Raw genomic sequence first — 10,841 nt, forward strand, 5'->3', positions numbered from 1 at the left:
GCCCGCCTCGTCGCCAACTTAGGGCTCTCGGCCCGCTCCCCTCTTCTCTCCATGGCTCTTCTTCAATTTACCCCTCTGCTCCTCTGCTTTTTCCCATTTCCTTTGCTTTTCCTCTCCCTTTTCCTTTAATTTTCCCTCTCCTTTTCCCCTTTAATTTCCCTTTTTGCTTTCTCTTTTTTCCCTCCTGTTTCTTTCTTTTTTTCTCTCCCTTTTCCTTTCCCTTTTTCTTCTCCCTTTTCCTCTCCTTTTTCTTTCCCTTTTTTCCCCGTTACACTCCCCTTTCTTCTATTTTTCCTTTTCCCTTGCTATTGGATTTTTTTCTCTTCCGCCTTTGTTTTCAGGTGTACTTTTTCTTTTTCTTTTTCTTTTTTTAATATTTCTTATTTTTCTTTTCTTTTTTCTCTCTAGTTTCGTTTTTATTTTCCCTTTCCCATTCGCTATCTCTTATATTATTTTTCACCCTCCTTTCCTCTTTTTTTCCTGTTACTCCCACTTCCTTCTCTCACTGTCTATTCACATCCTTTACTCCCTTTAATCTTTCCCTCTTTCTCTCCTCCTCTCTTTCTCTCTTTCTTTCTATTTTTTTCCCTCCTTTTTCCTTTCTCTCTCTCCCTCCCTCTTTCTCTGTGCCCGGGAAAAAAGACTCCAAGGAGCAGAGTCATTCAAGTTCCGGCCTGGCCCGACCCTCCTGCATGCCTCTGGACCTCCGTGGGGGCTTGCTGCACCCGCCGTAGGTTAGAAGAGCGTGCTCGTCCCAGCAGGTCCCCACTCCCTCCTGCCCTGTCCTGGCCGGTGCTACACACCCGAGGTAGCCCCTCGACCCTTGTCCCCAGCACCCGCGGCTGCTCGGGGTTCTTCCTGTCGCCCGGTGTTGGAAAGGAGGAAATCCTGTGTGATCCCTACATAGTGTCCCACGGAGAGACAAGCAGTGCAGAATCACCCTGAGCAATTTTTCCCCTGTGCTGTCTGTGCCCGAGTGTGTGTGCCTACGAGGAGCTCTATTTCCTCGAGCGTGGAAAAGAGGCTGATGTGGAATTTCCATATTTTTTTAAAAATTACAGATCTTATTTAAAGCAGAAACATGTTGATTCTCAACCTGCGGCAGTGTTCCCTTCCATTCCATCTATTTCCAAATACCGCTTGTTGCTCGGAATTGTTTTAGTTTAATTTACAACGCCGCGTAAAAACTCTCGGAGTAAGGGCGCGTAGAGCAGGACCACGCCTCGCCTGAACTTCGGCACAGCCACGCAAACTGCGCCTTGCGTGTAATTCTTGAGTTTGATTTATGATTATTTTCTTTTTCGTCCCTGGGTCACTTTTCAACTATTCGAAAAACAAAACAACAAAAAGAAAGTCCTTTCCGGGTCGGTGTCAGTGGAGCCAGTGAGTGCTCTGCCCCGCAGTCCGACATCGCGGGCCTCGCAGCTCCGGGAGCGCCGGGGCTCGGCTGGGGCTCAGGAGTGCGGAGGGAGGACCTTGCCTCTCAGGGTGACCGATTTGCATTTTAATTGAGGGGAGAAAGATTAAACCTGGTTTGGCAGCCTAGAGGCAGACGCGGGGCGGCCTCGCTGCATGGCCCGCACCCGGAGGAGCTGCTTTGCCCCGCCTGCAGATGACACGGTGCGGGGCTCGGAGTCCGCACTACGTGGCGGGGATAGACAGAGGCTCCCCAGCCCCGCCGCCTCCCTGCTCCTCGGGGCGCCCCGGGGGAGCATTGCCAGGGAAGGCCACAGGCAGCCGCGGCAGCTTCTGGTCCGCGGGGGGAGCCGAGGCCTGAGCCTGCAGGGACTGCTTCTGCAGTGCGGCCCTGCGGGGCCAGCGCGGGGCTCGGGCCGCTCCGCAGGCCGGTGACAGGCGGCCGCACCTTGTGCTCGCTGGCCCCGCGCCTCCCTCCCGGCCGAAGCGGACATGAAGCGCCCAGCGCCTATGGGCTTGTGTGAAAAGCAAAACCAAGCCATCCTTCCCGCGCGAACCGCTTCTCTTTCCCTCCGCCTGCAATGAACTTGTGGCACCTTGAAAAGGAACGTTTTTTTGGGGGCCGCCTCGAGCGACTTCTTTCCTTAAAATAACATCAAAGGTGACACGGCGCCAAAAGGGCCGACCCGTTCTTGAGTAATAGGTCGGATTCAAAAGCAGGCGTCAACATTACCCCCTTTCTGGGTCTTTAATACCTGTCACACAGAAATACTTGATGATATCGATACTCAGTTCGCTTTCCACTCTCGTTTTTTGTCTCCTCGAAACACAGCCGCAGGCGGGAGCAGCCGGGGCTGCGCGGTGCCGCTCAGCAGCGAGTGAGGGGCACCGTGAGCACGCCCCGCTTCGGTACTGCGGGGATAACTGCAGTGAACGAACCGCAACCCGAAAACGAAGCAGCCAAACTACTTCTTGAGGGGACTGGACGGCTCCGCTGCTGGTTTCCCCAGCTAGGGAAACCCAACCATCTGCGTTTCCCCAACTTCCCTAGGTCTCGTCACAAACGCTTCACGCCCTGGTGCGGATAAATCAACGACCGCGTTAAATAATAGAAGAGAGAGCAGCCGCGGAACAAGTAGTGGGGCGAGCGGAGCGGAGGGCGAGCAGCCGGGCTGCGGGGAGGGGGAAGACGACGCCGACGAGGGACGGGGGAGAGCAGTCACCCGGAGGAGGCAAAGCCGCCGCACAAGCTCCAGCGGAAACCTCGCAGGGCCCCGGGAGGAGCCCGAGAAGTCCCCGACGGCGCTGGGGCAGCCGGTGCGGGGGGGGGGGTGTGGCGGGCAGCAGGGCACAAGGGCAGAAGGAGGTGCGGCGGAGACCCCGGTCACACAGACCGAAGACGAAGGAGAGATTGGAATTAAGAGGTACACAGAAGAAGTGTTGTCAGAAAATGCTGTAGTTAGTTTGCTCGTTCGAGGGGGTAAGAAGTACGAGTGCTGGAGCAGCTGTGCCTCCGAAATTCATGTTTCTGCTGGAATGGTCCCAGCACATCTGAAAGGAAAAAACAAAACAAAACAAAACCAAAGCCAGACACATAAGAACAACTAAAATTAGAAGGCCCAAATTGCTTTGGCATAGGAGGGTCAGATATTCCTCAAGCTGATGAGGTGGGGACCCGAACTGCAGCTTGCTTCACGGCGCCAGCTGCGGTGTCCAGCTGTGTACGTGCTGCTGCCCCCAAGGGAGCGTTGGCTGGGCCCTGTCCGGAGCTTCGCCTGCCCCCCAGCAGAGGGGACAGGCGTCAGGGACCCCAGCTTTTGCGCCGGGAAGGCATTGTGACCGGGAGAAGGGTCTGTCTGAACTAAATCGAGTGATCTCTTTATTTAGCAAATGAACTGCTTTGCCGTTATCGTGTGTTCTTCATTGCAAACAAGCAGTCGGTTACTTTCCTAAAGTGATGGATAGGTATTTAGACACCTTTTCGTTGTAACAGCACTGTAAAGCCATTGAGTCATTTGTTGCCTGCCCTACATGGTGGAAAGGAACTGAGCCAGGAAAGCCTAATGTTCTTCTGGGTGCTAATTCCAACTCTTAATCAAGATCTGATTACCAAAAAGGAAGACAGAGCATAAAAATGCTATAAAGATTTAAATTTTTTTATCTTGCCCATAATTCATGCCGCAAATGTATCCATTATGGAATTCACTCTAGTAGGAAAATTGTTATGTTTTTCAAGATTCCCTACAGCAGAGCTGCTGCCAATGATGATGAATAATCTTGGTCCATATGCTAGCTCTATACAGCTCTATAGCACCAGCGTGCTCTCATTCTCTTTCTGCTTCCTCAAAAAAAAAAAAAAAAAAAGTGGAATATCTGAAGAACAGTAAAAGCTAATTAAAAATAGTTAATAGGTTAATCAGACTAGGTCTTATATTTATCTAATGCAGAGCACTGATTCTTTAGTGATGTAGCTTTGAGGCATTACCACGAGCCAAGAAAATGAATCAGACATTTAATGGAGATGTGGAAACGGAAATTTCTTGTAAGACTACAAAATCGCAAGCCAATAATACACTAAAATATAATAAAGTTATTATTAAAATTCCACTCATGGAATGCCGTCCTCTGTGTCCTCTCACTAGATGATAAACCAAGGCAAAGCCAGCCAGAGAATTTCTCAAGAGCCAGGCCTTTGGGTGCATCTCACCTGCTTTTTAGCATTCTTGTCCCAGAACGTCTGCCTGCAGACCTCGGCTGACAACCAAAGGCAAGAGGCATCGCTTCGTAGGGCACCTCACTGCTGAGCCCCTAGTTTGCTCCTCAGAGTGCCAAGGGCTATGAAACGCTGCCAGATCTAGCTGGAGATGTCAACCTCTGACGGATGTTGCTGTGTATTACTTATCTGGGCTGACAGCAGCATGGTTTCTGTGGGTAACAGGTTCCCTTCCCAGGCAGCGGTTGATGCTGGGAGCTCTGCCTTCCCCGGGGGCTGCCAGCCACTTGCGAGGACAAGCTCATGTCACTTTCCTGCTCTAACTTTGTGGTCCCACATCCTGGCAGGATTTCTGTTTCTGTTTACACCGAAGTGTATCCGGAATAACCGGGAATGGAGTCTGAGACTGTAATGGACTGAGTGGAAACAGGACCTGTTTATTGCCTTTTTAAAGCAGCTGCAAGGACAACGAGGGTGTTGCAGGCTGCTGCTTACAGTTAGCTCCCTTGCCATTTCATCATTTCTTTTGCTTGTCTTAAATGAGATGATCAAGTATTTTCTGTCTCTTCAAGTAAGGCAAAATGTTTTTCGCCTTTCTGGAGCATCGAAAACGTTTGATGCTGGAGCTGAGTAATTGCTTTTGGTTTTGGTTGGTGATCGTTGGTCCAGCCTGACCCCTGCTGGGGAAAAGCCAGAGGAGAGGATTACAAGTGCGGAGGGAGTGTCCGTCTGTCGGGGATCCAGAGGTTCATCAGGGAGCATTTCTGGCTCAGTCCTGCTCCCAACCCTACCCCGGACCTCGGCCCTGCCCTTGCTGTACGCTCCCGTCTCACAGTACAAGCTTTATCTGAAGTTTTCCCAGCTTCCATCTCCAAAGGCTCCCCACCATTCTGCTACCCTGCAGTGTGGAAGTCGCATATACCTATTTAATGTGGCTGCAGGGTCTACTGCAGGTGCATCCAGCACTCTGCTGGCATCCTGGCTCCGAAGCCCTGCTAGCTATAGCCGTGTGGCAGTTCTGATTACCAGCACTCCATTTATACTAACTAGTGCACAACAGATTTCTTAACATTGCCATGAATGTCTATTCTTGTGTGGTGTTACTGAGAGCTGTAGCTGGCACAGATGTGCCCGTGATGCAATGTGGAATTCAGAAAAGGCTGCATGCTGGTGAAGGACTGCCATCCTTGCAGTAGGAATGGCTCTTCTTTCCAGTGGCCATGGGAGTAGCAGTGCCAGAGACTGCTGCTGCCTCTGCCCACCTCTGTTTGCAGCATAATTGATTCTGGGATGGCCTGCTCCATTTCCAGGTGGGCTTAGGGAACCCTGTGAGGGCTGGGCATGTGTGGCTGATCGGACATTGTCAAGGAAACTATTTTAACCTGCTATTAACAGTCATGCTGAGATGTACATGTAACAGGCCGGATGTGTAACAGGAGGGAAAAGGGGCACTAGTGCTCCGTCTCCCTCATTTAGCTCTTCTGAAGGGCTGCGGAGGTGTCACTCTTCCAAAGTTACCTTTTTCTTTCCCCTGTGCATTGCTGCACATGTGTATGTGCACATGAGGAGTGGATAAAGATACCAATTTAGACCTAGCAGAAGTTCACTCATCATCCTCTGGCCTTAGTGGAGCCACTCAAGCAGTGCAGTGAGTGTCCCCATGGCTGTAGTTGCTGGGTGCAGGTCTAGGCAATATCCTGGCTTTCATGTGAGAACTTTCTTGATGTGGATAACTAGGCTAAAAGTAACGGCTGGCTTTACTTTGGTGTCACATTAATAGCAAAAATGTATGGAAATTCAACTGCCATAGCTGGAGCTTTTATATAGTTTCTTTCACTCTGTGAGACAAATATACGTACGGTAGGCCACCGCTGGTGATCGATCTTTAAGCAGCCCCCCGTGGAAATCAGCAGAGAGAGCTTTGCTTAGAAATTGTTGGCACAGGGTGATTCAGTGTCAGGGAACTGGAAATCGTTAAATCGATGATCTAAATGGGGATGGGAGGGAGAAAGCAGCGGCAGTAGCTATCATTATGTGCATATTTTTATGATTTTTAGAAAATAATATTTCAGCATTTTCCATCACATCAAAGTCTGACATGGCTGCATTGATTAGCAAAGTGGTGGAGATTACTGAGAGCTGTATACTTTGTAACACGACTTGGTTTAAGAAAAGATCTTGCTGGTTTCGTTTCAATTGCCGTGTGACCGCAGGCCGAGGGGCAGCAGCGGTCTGCAGACGCAGGGCTGGAACACGGCGTGCATCCCTCGGGAAGCTCCAGGCGGTTCCGCAGGAGTCGGCGGGTTTCCGTCCAGCAGCCTGTCGCTGGTGCTCGCTCCGGCAGCTCCACCTAGCGAGGAGCTCTCTCCTCAGCTGCCGGTCCCGGCTCTCTACCGGCTCTCCAGAGCTGGAAACTGCAAGGGCAAGGCAGATATCTCCCTTTCTTCCCCATCCTCCCCAGCTCTGGTCTCACGAGCGACGAGGAACACCTCAAACACCTACCCGGCTCTCCTGTATGAGCCACCCGAATAGCAAGGCTGGAAAAGAGAAGGCCTTCTCAGGGAAGGGCATGAGGAATGAGGTGGAAGCTTAATGCTTTCAGCCTCTCTCTTACAGCCTGCTGAAAAAACACCTTATGCTGTCTACGGGGGTTTTATCTCAATAATGAACTTTATCTGAGCTGCCACCCCTAAGCTCTTTGCTTGTGAATCACCTTAACTCAGGTCACACTGAGCTTCCCTTGTTCCAAGCCCCTTGCTTTGCTTCTCTGATCCTGGGCAGGCTCAGCAAGGTCCTGCTGTCTTGGCCATGCTGGTCCTGGCCTGGCACAAACCAGTGACAGAAGGACAAGCGAACAGTTAATCTCAGTGTGTGGCCAAATATTTAGAGGAGTCACTATGCACTGCCTGGGCCGGTTGCCCTGCCCCAGCGGAACAGCAGAGCAGACCCCATGCTCTCCTTCCCACAACTGTAAAACCTTACCACGTTACGTCCTGTGCAGAGGCTCGCTGCTTGCTTTCTAACTTTATTAGAATATAATAACACTGAACACTGGAACAGGCTGCCCAGGGAGGTTGTGGAGTCTCCTTCTCTGGAAACATTCAAAACCCACCTGGACGCCTTCCTGTGTAACCTCATCTAGGTGTTCCTGCTCCGGCAGGGGGATTGGACTAGATGATCTTTTGAGGTCCCTTCCAATTCCTAATATTCTGTGATTCTGTGATTCTGTGATAAGGAAAGATACAAATCACTATTTGAATAATTGTGAAGGACATGGTGCTTCTGTCTGCCCTGTGTCAGCAGAGACTGCTGTCCCATAACAGAAGGGGCAAGAGTATCTCTGGGTGTGGTCAAGGCCATAAGCCTGCACCACTGCTTTAAGTGTCCACCATTGCCTTCCTTGGGATTTGCTGGAGCAGAGCAGCCTGGCAGCAGGTTGAGCAGCAAGAGGGAGTTACTTGCCTCCTTCCCATCTATGTGCAGTACCATCCAGCCCTGCAAACTTTATGTCACCTTACTGGCCCCAACAACAGCATGGGGGTTTGGTAAAGGTGCTATGAGTGCTGTACCATGAACAGCTGAGTGGCACCTTCAGAGACCTTAGGGGATGTGGTGGCTTCTGCCAGGCTCAAACTCATTCTCGAGGGGAGAGGACGAAGTGCCTTGCACAACAGAGGCAGGGCTTCTGGGCTGGCCTTGTGGCCATAGGGAAGCAGAGCATGGCTGGACCTGCTCTCCAGAGGTGTAATGGAGAAGACAGAGAGATTGCTGTGGAGCCTGGGAGCTGACAAGGAAAGCAGGAAGTCTGGTGATCAGGTTTTTCTGTAATAAGCTGAACCCATAAGAGAGGAGAGTTGTTTGCTGTTTTGTTTTTTTCTTGTGCTTTCCTCTTTCCAGAGAAGGGTAAGATTTCAGATGCAGAGCACTAAGAAGCCTTCAGCCAGAAGATGCAGTTTCCTACTGTGAGAGTTTGAATTCAACTTTGCACTTTGCTTTGCAGTGGCACTGCCAGGGACTCATGCAGTAAAGCATGCTGCCATTTCTTGCCCCACAGATGAAACTGTCAATTTTCCGCAAGTTTCTCAGTCATGTCTACCAGTTCCTGCTCATGCTTTCCTTCTCATCTGTCATAATCACTGAAGGCAACAGGAGTCATATTCTGCAGCTTGCATGAACTTCTTTCTAGTGGCACTGGGAACAGGGTAGCAGGGAATGCTTGGCTGCAGTAAGAATCCCAGGTGTTTTGTCTCTTCTACCTCCAGGCATATTCCTGATGGTTTGTTACACCAAAATAATTTATCCCAAAGCACTAGCTTTGATTAGCTCTTATGGTGGCAGAAAGGATGCTATTCACAAAGCACCTTCTGAGTGTGTTGATATGGTAGCTGGCTGAGAGTGAGTCTTCTTGCATTGGTAAACAGGGAATTCCTTTAGTTAGTAATTGCATTTAAAAAGCTGGATCAAAGAGTGAGATTGAAGATATGGTTCTGGGCTTTTTTCTTTTGTTTTGGCTTTGCAGTACAAGGTTCAGGTAAACAGACAGCTGTCTGGCACAACAGTAGGAAGAGTAGAGAGCCACTTGCTGTGGTTTCTCTCCATTCCCATTTCAGCTCTTGCTCTTCTGGCAGTACCTGGCTGAGGATCAGCCAGTCTGGTCACAGCCCAGAGGGAGCTAAAATGCTAAAAGCAGAACTGGTGCCTCTTTTGGGTAATATAAGTACACAGTCCTTCTGTTGCTGCAGGTCCTCCTTCCTTCACCGTGATCTCAGCATGAGGCAGGCAGCCAGCTGAAGGGCTTGGGAGATAGATAATAGGCTGATTGATCACAGATTCCTTGGCCCATTTAGCACAGAGAGCATGTTTCTAGACAAAGCTGTCTGGCACCTCCAGGTAAGCAAAAGAAGTTGAAGAACTTGCCAACAGCTGCCCATGCGTGTGCTGGCAGCTTAGGGAGGAGAGAAATGAGATCAGGAACAGGAGTGCCATGAGATGCATCCAGAAGTCACTAGTCAAGATTTGCAATGGGGCTTTCAACCACAATCATGAAAACTTGAGAAAGGGAAAGGCCTTGCGTCTCTGCCTTTCGTAGCTCAGGTTTTCTTGGCTCTTTTTAAGAGAGAGGAAGGTGCTTATCTCAACCTGTATCCTCCTAGTAAAGAGCTCAGGGTCTGATGTAACCCAGATCCAGTCCACAAAGTTTGGAGAAAGAAGGCAAATATACCTAACGTATGACCAGTTAGTAATTTCTGGGGTACTTTTATGGCTATACCACTAGAAGATCACTCTCTGAGAATTCACTTAAGTGAATATGTAGGAATATGCAAAGCACAAGATGTACTTCAATCTGAAGACTATCACAATAAAATGGCAGGACTTTACAGGGCAATCTTTCCAGATCATGACTATAATACTTGGCTTAATTGCATCCTGCCGACTGCTCTCCACTTATAAAATACACTCTGAGCATGCCATAATGCTCCGCCTGTCCCTTGAGATAAGATAGTAAGATGGTATTGCTGGCAAAACAGAGTGATATTTCATAAACTGCTAAAAATCAATGACGATATGCCCGCTCGTACCTTAGATGAACTTTTCTTATGAACTGGAAAGTAATAGGGTGAGTAATACTAGAGTTCGATTAAATGAAATGACATGAAACTTCTTGAAAGCAGTGTAAAAAGGAGGGGAGCATATCCAGTGACAGAAGTGCAGCCACAACTCAAGTAAACACTTGTAAATACTTCACTTGGAAGCACTACTCTGGGCTGAGAATGGTAGAAAATGTTGCTGAAACTGCAGAACAACATTTGCCTCAGCGTAAGATGGCAAAATACCCACTCATGGGATTTGGGCTTGGCCTTGTATTTGGCATGTGGGGGAGCACATGTTTGTTGCAACAGGTTGAAATGGGGACTGCTCATAGTGCAGTAGAAAAGTCCCCTCTCTAAGAGCCCACCGGTCAGAGAGCTTTGTGGTTTCCTCAGTTACATAGAAAGAACTAGAATGACCAGATACTGAAGAGGGAAAATAAAGTATGGGCACAAACACAGTCCCCTTGAGATCGTGCAGAAGGGATTAGCTTTGCAGAGGAAGGCAGCTAGCTGTTAGATGCAGGCACTTGCAGTGTTAAGGCTGCTAATATATATATATATATATATATATGTTAACATAAATGATCTCCACCTCTACTGAAACTGCTGGAAAGTTCACTGGGCACAATGAGTTTGCTTGGTCAAGTTTCTCCTCTCAACAAGGTTTTGCCAACAGTAGTGGAGGCTGTATAGGAGGCAATAGGTCTCCTCTTCCTCCCTCCTGTCCTGCCTCCTGCAGGCTGTGCGTAGGGTTCCTGACCTTGTTCTAAGAGTGAGCAGGTGTCCCAGCACCCCCTGAGTCTCTGCCAGGCTGGTACCACTCTGAAGGTGCTATACAGCAGCATACCCTCAGATGTGGGGTCACCAAAAGGAACTATTGTGTATCTAGTGAGTCCTTTCTTTAAAAGCATCTTATAAAAGCACAAAGCATCTTCTAAAACCTTATGAGAGTGGATTGCTTTTCAGACCTGTGCAAAACACCCAGAGAGTAGACTAATTTCTGCAAACACTTTAGTCTGAATTGAGTAGGGAAGAGCTGATTCTCTTGGTGCTACATTTAGTGGGACTTGTCTAGAACAGAACTAGCTCCTCTTTTCTCTCTGGCAATCACTTGTGTTTTG

Source organism: Psittacula echo, assembly GCF_963264785.1.
Source record: "Psittacula echo genome assembly, chromosome: 1".
Classification (NCBI taxonomy): Eukaryota; Metazoa; Chordata; class Aves; order Psittaciformes; family Psittacidae; genus Psittacula; species Psittacula echo.